This window comes from Platichthys flesus, chromosome 19, assembly GCF_949316205.1.
Source record: "Platichthys flesus chromosome 19, fPlaFle2.1, whole genome shotgun sequence".
Lineage (NCBI taxonomy): Eukaryota > Metazoa > Chordata > Actinopteri > Pleuronectiformes > Pleuronectidae > Platichthys > Platichthys flesus.
In genome coordinates this window covers 19,741,329-19,752,316 of record NC_084963.1, presented here as the reverse complement: position 1 = coordinate 19,752,316, position 10,988 = coordinate 19,741,329, and the positions used below count along the sequence as shown (strand labels likewise).

The following is a 10,988-nucleotide window of genomic DNA, read 5'->3' as shown; positions in this document are numbered from 1 at the left end:
GGCTAGATTACACCTCTAATGCGAAGGATCCTGCGAGACCGTTCATCCCGAAGGGGGACCGACTGCGCCACGGACGGACTGGGCGAGCGGAACTGACGTGTGGCTTTTAGTAAACATCCGGTTCTTCATGAATGCTTTAGATTAATAAGGAGTGTATTTCTCTACCATTACTCGAAAATATCAGATTAATTTGGTTTAATGTATAGTATGCAATATGACAATAATGTTTCCATGTTATGGAGTTGCAATTCATTTTATAAAACAATTGCTATGTTCTGTTTTTTAATCAAGGAGGATCCAGGTGAAGCTACAGGAGTTTCATTAACGTCAATAACTTGGACCGAACACTTTGTTTTGCTTGATGAACACTGAAAGAATTTTGATCAATCATGCTTCCCTGCTGTGATTGTTTAACTGGGAAAACAACTTTTTCCACAGGAAGGCAAGTCAATTTAAGGAATACATGTTCAAAGTTTTCCTCTGTTATGTATAATGATGACCCCCATCAAACATAATGTTAGCAATCTTTACACCTTTTAATTTATTCTGATTATTTCTGTCTACATGTGTGAATTTGCCTTCATTAGTTTCAGAAAAGAGCGATGATGTATCGGTCACGGGGCGGCAGCACGAGACTCCGCAAACTAGGCTGTAAGCAAAGTAGACGAAGGCATCAAGGTTGCGGCCTGCCATCATTGTTATTTTGCTTAAGGGACTGAATATGTATCATGTAGAAATATTAGCATTTCCCTTATATTTACCAAAACTGCTGTTAAACAGACTGCACTTTTGTTTTGGTCCGATGTGGTGTGCAAATACAACCGTATCGGCAATGGGTTGTGGGGCATTAACATTTGTAACTCTAATTTTGTTTTGACAGACTGTGAAATGAACGTTGAGAACATCACCATTCTACAGGAAGACACAGTCCAGTAATGGGTGTCAGAAGTTCAGTAGTGAACGACAGGTACTGTGGAAAAATGTGTGTCATTGTTGTACAATGTCCTTTGACTCTGTTTACACAAGGTTAACACAAAAAGGTTTGATTGTAAACTGATATTGGTATGAATTCATGTTATTCTCCTCTTCACAAGAAACAAACAATCCAAATTACCTGCAGAACGCCCTTGATGGACGCTTCAGATGCATCGTCAGACTGGCGAGACAGCAAGATGCCAACTTTAATGGCAATTTATTTGTGTAACATTCTGTGACCAAATGTATAGATAACTTTTTGTAGATTGTAAAAAAAGATAACCCATTTATTAAAAAAAAACTACACTAGAATTACCGCACTGCGTTGTATGACTCCGCTAACCAGCGCAGTGTCCGTCTACATATTTCTACATATTTTCTCTCGTATAAATGACACTGTGTCTCTTGACAACTGAAACCATAAGATGAGGTCAGTGTGGCCTTGACCTTTTGACTTTAACACAAATACACAGTTAGACAATCCGAAAACATACAGTTATGCCAAAATATCTTTGGTTTCACATACTAGATGGCATAAGCAGAGACATCAACTCAGGAAATATATTTCTGTAGAAAGGAAAGCCCTGTACAAACGCACTGTTGAGACGTTTTGTTTTTTATCATATATTCTCAGGAAGGACTGATGCATGTACTGAGACGGGACGTGAGGGCCTACTCTGCGTGCTCAGAGTTCAAGCCCAGCAGGCTGCAGCGGGCCTGACATATTCCGGAACAGCAGCACAGTCTTTGGATGACTCCTCTGAAGATGAAAACATGGCGAGGTACTTCTCGACTGATGAAGAACTGTGAGGGCTGTGATTAGCCACACTCTCTTGCTACAAGGCTACTCTTGCTACTCCCTGGCAGCCTTAGGAAGGCATTAGCTTGCTGTTGGGTAGCTGTTAGCTTCAGCTTTTTTTGTTTTTAGCGACCTGTCTGACGTTTATGTTTAAAAAAAAAAATCTGAGGGAACCATCTTCATAATTTAACACTATGGTTTGTTTGTGTGTCCTTCAGTTATTCTCAAGAGAAGCAGTACAGGTGTGCCTCATCTCCATGGTCCCTCCTGCAGCCTCCGCTCCTGATGCTAACCTCATGTCTCCATCACACCAAGCAGCAGACCTGGAGTGACAGACCTTTCTCCAGAGCTGCCCCCTCCCTCTGAAACCCCCCTCTCCAAAACACTATTTGTGGCAAGTCTTATTTGCATGAGAATTGTTGATCATAACATTTCCAGCAGATGCCTTAATGTAATGTTTGTGAACAATAAATGACATTGATCATAACATATTGGTATTTCCTTGCACTTCTACACCATGATATTGTCAGATAAGATGCTGATTACATTAAAGCAGTGAATGCTCTGCTTTAAGGAACATAAACACACAATGATTCAATGGATCTGAAGTAGAATGGGCACATTACATTCTGTAGAGAATGCCTCACTTATTGAAGTCAGAAAATAAATTTCTTTATCTGAGGTTCCAGTCATTTATAGTCACAGGAAAGCACACAGGTCTGGTTGTCTAGGGACACCCATATCATATTGTTTAAGATGTGTAACATCAAGTTTGTGTATCAGTGCAAAATACATACCGTCATTAGTCAAGAGTTCACTCTTGTTTACACTAAATGTAGGTGACCCAGATGTTTCACAATGCAATCTGATAAGGTCTTATGAGAAACATTCTTAACATTAAAGAAATGATCAGCAGCCTGACTTATTCAAACACATTAATGTTATGATCAACAATTCTCATGCAAATAAGACTTTAAAAACGCCACAAATAGTGTTTTGGAGAGGGGGGTTTCAGAGGGAGGGGGCAGCTCTGGAGAAAGGTCTGTCACTCCAGGTCTGCTGCTTGGTGTGATGGAGACATGAGGTTAGCATCAGGAGCGGAGGCTGCAGGAGGGACCATGGAGCTGAGGCACACCTGTACTGCTTCTCTTGAGAAGAACTGAAGGACACACAAACAAACCATAGTGTTAAATTATGAAGATGGTTCCCTCAGATTTTTTTTTTTTAAACATAAACGTCAGACAGGCCGCTAAAAACAAAAAATGCTGAAGCTAACAGCTACCCAACAGCAAGCTAATGCCTTCCTAAGGCTGCCAGGGAGTAGCAAGAGTAGCCTTGTAGCAAGAGAGTGTGGCTAATCACAGCCCTCACAGTTCTTCATCAGTGGAGAAGTACCTCGCCATGTTTTCATCTTCAGAGGAGTCATCCAAAGACTGTGCTGCTGTTCCGGAATATGTCAGGCCCACTTCAGCCTGCTGGGCTTGAACTCTGAGCACGCAGAGTAGGCCCTCACGTCCCGTCTCAGTACATGCATCAGTCCTTCCTGAGAATATATGATAAAAAACAAAACGTCTCAATAGTGCGTTTGTACGTGTGTATGTATACATACACACGTACAAACGCAGAAACGTATGTATACATACACACGTACAGGGCTTTCTTTTCTACAGAAATATTTTTCCTGAGTTGATGTCTCTGCTTATGCCATCTAGTATGTGAAACCAAAGATATTTTGGCATAACTGTTTGTTTTCGCCTCTCCTGGAACCGTCACCTTATCGTGGTGGAGAGGTTTGCGTGTCCCTATGAACCTGAGGGCTGTGTTGTCTGGAGCCTTGTGCTCCTGGTAGGGTCTCTCATGGCAGAGTGGTCTCAGGTGAGGGGCCAGACTAAGAATGGTTCAAAAAACCTCAATGAATAACGAAAAAAGTGGAGATGTGACCCGGCCCGGAGGAAGCCCAGGGCCCCCGTCTGGAGCTAGGCCCAGACGGAGGGCTCGATGGCGAGCGCCTGGTGGCCGGGTTTGCCACGGAGCCTGGTCGGGCATAGCCCGAAACAAACTACGTGGCACCCCCCCTCTCTTCATCCCATGGGCCCACCACCTGTGGGAAGACCCGTACAGTAAGGATGGGACTCTGTTGACCTCAACTGAGGAGGTCGTCGGACGTTGGTAGGAACACTTTGAGGAACTCCTGAATCCGAATAACACGCCCTCTATGTTGGAGGCAGAGCTCGAGGTTGATGGTGTTTCGTCGTCAATTTCCCTGGTGGAGGTCACTGAGGTAGTCAAACATCTCCGCAGTGGCAAAGCCCCAGGGATTGATGAGATCCAGCCAGAAATGCTAAAGGCTCTGGGTGTTGAGGGGCTGTCATGGTTGACACGCCTATTCAACATCGCGTGGGAGTCGGGTACAGTGCCAAAGGAGTGGCAAACCGGGGTGGTGGTTCCCCTGTTCAAAAAGGGGGACCAGAGAGTGTGTACCAATTACCGGGGTATCACACTTCTCAGCCTCCCTGGTAAAGTCTACTCCAAGGTGCTGGAAAGGAGGGTTCGGCCGATCGTCGAACCTCAGATTGAAGAGGAACAATGCGGTTTTCGCCCCGGACGTGGAACTACGGACCAGCTCTTCACTCTCGCAAGGATCCTGGAGGGGGCCTGGGAGTATGCCCATCCGGTCCACTTGTGTTTTGTGGATCTGGAGAAGGCGTATGACCGGGTCCCCCGGGAGAAACTGTTGGAGGTGCTGCGGGAGTATGGGGTAAGGGGGTCTCTCCTCAGGGCCATCCAATCTCTGTACTCCCAAAGCGAGAGCTGTGTTCGGGTCCTCGGCAGCCAGTCAGTTTCGTTCTCAGTGGGTGCTGGTCTCCGCCAGGGCTGCGCCTTGTCACCAATCCTGTTTGTGATATACATGGACAGGATATCGAGGCGTAGTCGTGGTGGGGAGGGGTTGCAGTTCGGTGGTCTGAGGATCTCGTCACTGCTTTTTGCGGATGATGTGGTCCTCATTGGATCATCGGCTTGTGTCCCTATGAACCTGAGGGCTGTGTTGTCTGGAGCCTTGTGCTCCTGGTAGGGTCTCTCATGGCAGAGTGGTCTCAGGTGAGGGGCCAGACTAAGAATGGTTCAAAAAACCTCAATGAATAACGAAAAAAGTGGAGATGTGACCGGGCCCGGAGGAAGCCCGGGGCCCCCGTCTGGAGCTAGGCCCAGACGGAGGGCTCGATGGCGAGCGCCTGGTGGCCGGGTTTGCCACGGAGCCCGGTCGGGCATAGCCCGAAACAAACTACGTGGCACCCCCCCTCTCTTCATCCCATGGGCCCACCACCTGTGGGAAGACCCGTTGGGGTCGGGTGCGCAGCCACATGGGTGGCAGCGAAGGTCAGGGGTCTCGACGGACCAGACCCGGGCGGCAGAAGCTGGCTCTGGGGACGTGGAACGTCACCTCGCTGTGGGGAAAGGAACCGGAGCTTGTGAGGGAGGTGGAGCGCTATCACTTAGATCTGGTGGGGCTTACCTCCACGCACAGTCTCAACTCTGGTACCGTACTCCTGGATAAGGGTTGGACTCTATTCTTCTCCGGAGTTGCCGAGGGCGTGAGGCGCCGGGCGGGTGTGGGGATACTCATAAATCCCCGGCTGATCGCCGCGGTGTTGGAGTTTACCCCGGTAGACGAGAGGGTCGCCTCCCTGCGCCTAAGGGTTGTAGGGGGGAAAACTCTGACTGTTGTTTGTGCGTATGCACCAAACAGCAGCTCAGAGTACTCGGCCTTCTTGGAGACCCTGAATGGAGTCCTGTATGGGGCTCCAGTAGGGGACTCCGTAGTTCTGCTGGGTGACTTCAACGCCCACGTGGGCAACGATGGAGACACCTGGAGAGGCGTGGTGGGGAGGAACGGCCTCCCTGATCTAAACCTGAGCGGTCGTTTGTTATTGGACTTCTGTGCTAGTCATGGATTATCCATAACAAACACCATGTTCGAACATAAGGGTGCTCATAAGTGTACCTGGTACCAGAGTACCCTAGGCCGAAGATCAATGATCTATTTTGTGATTGTGTCATCTGATCTGAGGCCGCATGTTTTGGACACTCGGGTAAAGAGAGGGGCGGAACTGTCAACCGACCACCATCTGGTTGTGAGTTGGATCAGGGAATGGGGGAAATTTCCGGATAGACCTGGTAAGCCCAAACGAGTAGTGCGGGTGAACTGGGAACGTCTGGAGGAGGCCCCCGTCCTAGGTATCTTCAACTCACACCTCCGGCGGAGTTTTTCTGGCATTCCTGTGGAGGTTGGGGGCATTGAGCCAGAGTGGGCAGTGTTCAAAGCCTCCATTGCTGAAGCTGCGGTGGCTAGCTGTGGCCTCAGGGTCTTAGGCTCCTCAAGGGGCGGTAACCCTCGGACACCGTGGTGGACACCGTGGTGGACACCGGTGGTCAGGGAAGCCGTCCGATTGAAGAAGGAGGCCTTCCGGGATATGATATCCTGGAGGACTCCGGACTCGGTTGCAGGGTACCGACAGGCCCGAAGGGCTGCAGCTGCTGCCGTGTCGGAGGCTAAGCAGCGGGTGTGGGAGAAGTTCGGAGAGGCCATGGAGAAGGACTTTCGGTCGGCACTAAAGTGTTTCTGGAAGACTATCCGGCACCTCAGGAGGGGGAAACGGGGAACCATCCAAGCTGTGTACAGTAAGGATGGGACTCTGTTGACCTCAACTGAGGAGGTCGTCGGACGTTGGTAGGAACACTTTGAGGAACTCCTGAATCCGAATCACACGCCCTCTATGTTGGAGGCAGAGCTCGAGGTTGATGGTGTTTCGTCGTCAATTTCCCTGGTGGAGGTCAATCTACAAAAAGTTATCTATACATTTGGTCACAGAATGTTACACAAATAAATTGCCATTAAAGTTGGCATCTTGCTGTCTCGCCAGTCTGACGATGCATCTGAAGAGTCCATCAAGGGCGTTCTGCAGGTAATTTGGATTGTTTGTTTCTTGTGAAGAGGAGAATAACATGAATTCATACCAATATCAGTTTACAATCAAACCTTTTTGTGTTAACCTTGTGTAAACAGAGTCAAAGGACATTGTACAACAATGACACACATTTTTCCACAGTACCTGTCGTTCACTACTGAACTTCTGACACCCATTACTGGACTGTGTCTTCCTGTAGAATGGAGATGTTCTCAATGTTCTTTTCACAGTCTGTCAAAACAAAATTAGAGTTACAAATGTTAATGCCCCACAACCCATTGCCGATACGGTTGTATTTGCACACCACATCGGACCAAAACAAAAGTGCAGTCTGTGAAACAAGCAGCTTTGATAGATATAAGGGAAATGCTAATATTTCTACATGATACATATTCAGTCCCTTAAGCAAAATAACAATGATGGCAGGCCGCAACCTTGATGCCTTCATCTACTTTGCTTACAGACTAATTTGCGGAGTCTCGTGCTGCCGCCCCGTGACCGATACATCATCGCTCTTTTCTGAAACTAATGAAGGCAAATTCACACATGTAGACAGAAATAATCAGAATAAATTAAAAGGTGTAAAGATTGCTAAACCTCTCCTTGAACCGTCACCTTATCGTGGTGGAGAGGTTTGTGTGTCCCTGTGAACCTGAGGGCTGTGTTGTCTGGAGCCTTGTGCTCCTGGTAGGGTCTCTCATGGCAGAGTGGTCTCAGGTGAGGGGCCAGACTAAGAATGGTTCAAAAACCCTCAATGAATATCAATAAAAGAGGAGATGGGACCCAGCCCGGAGGAATGTTGGAGGCAGTGTTGGAGTTTACCCCGGTAGACGAGAGGGTCGCCTCCCTGCGCCTAAGGGTTGTAGGGGGGAAAACTCTGACTGTTGTTTGTGCGTATGCACCAAACAGCAGTTCAGAGTACTCGGCCTTCTTGGAGACCCTGAATGGAGTCCTGTATGGGGCTCCAGTAGGGGACTCCGTACTTCTGCTGGGTGACTTCAACGCCCACGTGGGCAACGATGGAGACACCTGGAGAGGCGTGGTGGGGAGGAACGGCCTCCCTGATCTGAACCCGAGCGGTCGTTTGTTATTGGACTTCTGTGCTAGCCATGGATTATCCATAACAAACACCATGTTCGAACATAAGGGTGCTTATAAGTGTACCTGGTACCAGAGTACCCTAGGCCGAAGATCAATGATCGATTTTGTGATCGTGTCATCTGATCTGAGGCCGCATGTTTTGGACACTCGGGTAAAGAGAGGGGCGGAACTGTCAACCGACCACCATCTGGTTGTGAGTTGGATCAGGGAGTGGGGGAAATTTCCGGATAGACCTGGTAAGCCCAAACGAGTAGTGCGGGTGAACTGGGAACGCCTGGAGGAGGCCCCCGTCCTAGGTATCTTCAACTCACACCTCCGGCGGAGTTTTTCTGGCATTCCTGTGGACGTTGGGAGCATTGAGCCGGAGTGGGCGGTGTTCAAAGCCTCCATTGCTGAAGCTGCGGCGGCTAGCTGTGGCCTCAGGGTCTTAGGCTCCTCAAGGGGCGGTATCCCTCGGACACCGTGGTGGACACCGGTGGTCAGGGAAGCCGTCCGATTGAAGAAGGAGGCCTTCCGGGATATGATATCCTGGAGGACTCCTGACTCGGTTGCAGGGTACCGACAGGCCCGAAGGGCTGCAGCTGCTGCCGTGTCGGAGGCTAAGCAGCGGGTGTGGGAGAAGTTCGGAGAGGCCGTGGAGAAGGACTTTCGGTCGGCACCAAAGTGTTTCTGGAAGACTATCCGGCACCTCAGGAGGGGGAAACGGGGAACCATCCAAGCTGTGTACAGTAAGGATGGGACTCTGTTGACCTCAACTGAGGAGGTTGTCGGACGTTGGAAGGAACACTTTGAGGAACTCCTTAATCCGAATAACACGCCCTCTATGTTGGAGGCAGAGCTTGAGGTTGATGGTGTTTCATCGTCAATTTCCCTGGTGGAGGTCACTGAGGTGGTCAAACATCTCCGCAGTGGCAAGGCCCCAGGGATTGATGAGATCCGGCCAGAAATGCTAAAGGCTCTGGGTGTTGAGGGGCTGTCATGGTTGACACGCCTATTCAACATCGCGTGGGAGTCGGGTACAGTGCCAAAGGAGTGGCAAACCGGGGTGGTGGTTCCCCTGTTCAAAAAGGGGGACCAGAGAGTGTGTGCCAATTACCGGGGCATCACACTTCTCAGCCTCCCTGGTAAAGTTTACTCCAAGGTGCTGGAAAGGAGGGTTCGGCCGATCGTCGAACCTTAGATTGAAGAGGAACAATGCGGTTTTCGCCCCGGACGTGGAACTACGGACCAGCTCTTCACTCTCGCAAGGATCCTGGAGGGGGCCTGGGAGTATGCCCATCCGGTCTACATGTGTTTTGTGGATCTGGAGAAGGCGTATGACCGGGTCCCCCGGGAGAAACTGTGGGAGGTGCTGCGGGAGTATGGGGTAAGGGGGTCTATCCTCAGGGCCATCCAATCCCTGTACTCCCAAAGCGAGAGCTGTGTTCGCGTCCTCGGCAGCCAGTCAGTTTCGTTCTCAGTGGATGCTGGCCTCCGCCAGGGCTGCGCCTTGTCACCAATCCTGTTTGTGATATACATGGACAGGATATCGAGGCGTAGTTGTGGTGGGGAGGGGTTGCAGTTCGGTGGTCTGAGGATCTCGTCACTGCTTTTTGCAGATGACGTGGTCCTCATTGGATCATCGGCTTGTGACCTTCAGCACTCACTGGATCGGCTGGCGGCCAAGTGTGAAGCGGCTGGGATGAGGATCAGCACCGCTAAATCTGAGGCCATGACTCTTAGCAGGAAACCGATGGATTGCTTACTCCGGGTAGGAAATGAGTCCTTAGCCCAAGTGAAGGAGTTCAAGTACCTTGGGGTCTTGTTCGCGAGTGAGGGTACTATGGAGCGTGAGATTGGCCGGAGAATCGGAGCAGCGGGGGCGGTATTGCGTTGGCTTTACCGCACCGTTGTAACGAAAAGAGAGCTGAGCCGCAAGGCAAAGCTCTCTATCTACCGGTCGATCTTTGTTCCTATCCTCACCTATGGTCATGAGGGCTGGGTGATGACCGAAAGGACGAGATCACGGGTACAAGCGGCCGAGATGAGTTTTCTCAGAAGGGTGGCTGGCGTCTCCCTTAGGGATAGGGTGAGAAGCTCAGCCATCCGTGAGGAACTCGGATTACAGCCGTTGCTCCTTTACTTAGAAAGGAGTCAGCTGAGGTGGTTCGGGCATCTGGTAAGGATGCCCACTGGGCGCCTCCCTTGGGAGGTTTTCCAGGCACGTCCAGTGGGGAGGAGACCTCGGGGAAGACCCAGGACTAGGTGGAGAGATTATATCTCAACACTGGCCTGGGAACGCCTCGGGATCCCCCCGTCAGAGTTGGTCAATGTGGCCCGGGAAAGGGAAGTCTGGGGCCCCCTGCTTGAGCTGCTCCCCCCGCGACCCGACCCCGGATAAGCGGATGAAAATGAGATGAGATGATGAGATGAGAAAGATTGCTAACATTATGTTTGATGGGGGTCATCATTATACATAACAGAGGAAAACTTTGAACATGTATTCCTTAAATTGACTTGCCTTCCTCTGGAAAAAGTTGTTTTCCCAATTAAACAATCACAGCAGGGAAGCATGATTGATCAAAATTCTTTCAGTGTGATATTAACTTGTATGTCAGCAAGCGTACTTTGGGGATTTTATAAAAATGTATATTTGGCATATTATATAAAATGGTGTTTCTGGTATGTAACTTAAAAGTACCTCTTTAATGTTAGGATCATTTCTCTCCCTCATCTTCCTCGTGGTACGTGGATGATGGTAGTGGGCTCAACCCGGCTTCTCTTTCTCTCCAGGCTGCCCTTCCTGCTCTTCATCAAGCAAAACAAAGTGTTCGGTCCAAGTTATTGACGTTAATGAAACTCCTGTAGCTTCACTTGGAACATAGCAATTGTTTTATAAAATGAATTGCAACTCCATAACATGGAAACATTATTGTCATATTGCATACTATACATTAAACCAAATTGATCTGATATTTTCGAGTAATGGTAGAGAAATACACTCCTTATTAATCTAAAGCATTCATAAATCAAATTCATGTTTATATTTATATTGTAGCGTCCCTCAATGATGAGCTAAGCGTCTTGAACTGGTTTCAACAACCATGTATTCACCTCCCAGGTAGCACAGGCTACGGTGGGCTGTAGCATGTTGCTAACAATGGCAT

General features: G+C 49.1%; 1 long non-coding RNA gene across 1 annotated transcript; it reads left to right on the top strand.

The window, feature by feature from the left end:
• The first annotated feature begins 296 nt into the window (after positions 1-296).
• LOC133975162 (uncharacterized) lies at positions 297-2,241 on the top strand. Its single transcript, XR_009924738.1, has 3 exons — positions 297-967; positions 1,610-1,757; positions 1,993-2,241. It is a non-coding gene; the product is annotated as an uncharacterized LOC133975162 (long non-coding RNA).
• The last annotated feature ends 8,747 nt before the right edge of the window (positions 2,242-10,988 follow it).